The following is a 2,438-nucleotide window of genomic DNA, read 5'->3' on the forward strand; positions in this document are numbered from 1 at the left end:
AGTCGCTAGCTCATTTCCCACCGGAATGTATTTGTTAACATAATTTCTTTCATACACTGATTATCCCAAAACAAAAGATTTGACAAACATTTTAATTAAGATTTATTTTGTCTGAAGTTTGTTTTAAGAAAAGAGTTTTATTTGTAAAAATATGAGATCCAAACTTAAAAATATTTTGCATTATAAAAGATATTTATAATGCATTAGTACTAATAAACCTTCAAAGCATAATAAAAAAAAATTACGCATTAAAAATATTTTTTTTTTATAGTTTATATACTAATTATTACTTAACACTTTAATTTTGTTAAACCTTTGTTAACACTTAAATATTGTTAATAAAGAATTGCTAAAATAAATTTTATTTTATTTTCTTGAATTGAACAAATAAAATTGAAATAATATTCAAGTGGAAAGTCATTTATACGCGCGTACAAATGATGTCTATATAAAAGAAATCTTATTTGCACGCAAAAAATTTTATATATTTTTAAATGAGAAAATATTAGCGTATTGTTGTGGATGAACTGCTACAGTAGCAATTCATCCACAACACTATGCTAATATTTTGAGCAGCAATGTTACTCTTACCTTGATGCGCGGCTGACAGATTTGAGTGTTGCGTGGAGGACTTTTTTTAATTTTAATTGTTTTATTTCGAAGTAGTTGTATGTTTTTAACTATAATCGTTGTTATTTATGTTATGTTTATTATTTATTTTTATTTTTCAAAGTTTCATAAAATAAGTGCATCAATACGTACATAAATTGACGTATATAGCCGTGAATCAAAGTGCAGTGCACATACATAAACTGACTTAAATAAGGACAGGCGCATATATACATCGACTCTGGGTTTATAAATTAAATATTTCCATATTAATTTAAATAGGGTTTATAAATTGATTTATTTTACATTAAAAAAAAAATTAAGTTAAATTACATCAGATTTTTAGGTGAAATAGTCAAAATAATTAAAAAATAACTTTAGTTTAAATGCACACAAATAAATAAGAAAAATAAGTTGAACGCGCGTACAAATAATGCCTACCTATGAAGGTGTCGTAACAAAAACAAGTTTTTGCTTGACTCAAAGATTAAAAAATCAAATTAAAGCAACCTTGCAAACAATACCATCTTAGTATAATGTTTTTTTATTATTATTTTTATTATAATTGTTTTTTGTTATAATTTTATTATAAATAACTTTGTTATTAATTTGTTATAGTTTTATTACAATTTCTTTATAATTGTTTTTGCACGATTCTTTTGTATAATAAGAATAAAATATTTTTTAACGAAAAAAAAATAATTTATTTTTACTTGACGATTGCTAACGCATAAAACTTTTAGTAGTAAATATTATGTAGTTATTTTTTAATTTATCTTATTCATACTATTTAGTATCTGCCATGTATGTAGTGGTATTTATTTTTGTTCTTTTATATAGTTTGAGGTTTTTTAGTTACTGTGTTAGCTCACTTGTAATTAGCTATATATGTATGTTTGTGTTTAGTCTAAAACTTCGGTGCGGTGTTCACTCACCCGTAAGTTGCTATTTGTATGCTTTCATTTTGTCTGAACCTCTGTCGCGGTGTTCATTCGCCCGTAAGTTTCTATATGTATGTTTGTGTTCTGTGTAAACCTCTGGCGCGGTGTTCACTGACCCGTAAGTTACTGTTTGTATATTTTCATTTTGTCTGAACCTTTGGCGCAATGTTCATTCACCCATAAGTTCCTAGATGTTCTGTCTGAACCTCTAGCGCGTTGTTTGTTCACCCGTTAGTATTAGATACTGTGTAAGTTCACCGGTAATTTTATATTCTGTCTGAACCTCTGCGCGATGTTCATTTACCGTAAGTTCCTATGTGTATGTTTGTGTTCTGTCTAAACATCTGGCGTGGTGTTCACTCGTCCGTAACTTACTATTTGTATTTTGTAACTGTACTATGTTTGTATTTTGTCTAAACCTTTGGCGCGATGTTTATTCACCCGTAAGTACCTAGATGTTTATTTGTGTTCTTTCTAAACCTCTGGCGCGGTGTTTGCTCACCTGTTAGTTATGAAACTGTGTAAGCTCATCTGTAATTTACTATAAATGTTCTGTCAAAGCTCTTGCGCGGTGTTCATTTACCCGTAAGGTACTATATATGTATGTTTGTGTTCTGTCTAAACCTCTGTTTGCTGACCCGTAATAACACGGTCGTTTACGAGCGCTATGTTTAGGCACGCATGCGTTAAACATTTCGAAAAATTTTGAGCTATTAAAATGGCTGTGGATCTTAACTACATAGTGTATTTTATATAACAACTGTTAATTTGTTAATATTTTCTTCTAAATTTAATGTTGTAACCTTATTTTTGACGTATATCAGCATAATAATAAATCTAATTTCGTAATAACATTATTAAAATAGGATTAAAATGGTCTTAGCAAGC

Source organism: Hydra vulgaris, chromosome 08 (genome assembly GCF_038396675.1).
Source record: "Hydra vulgaris chromosome 08, alternate assembly HydraT2T_AEP".
Taxonomy (NCBI): domain Eukaryota; kingdom Metazoa; phylum Cnidaria; class Hydrozoa; order Anthoathecata; family Hydridae; genus Hydra; species Hydra vulgaris.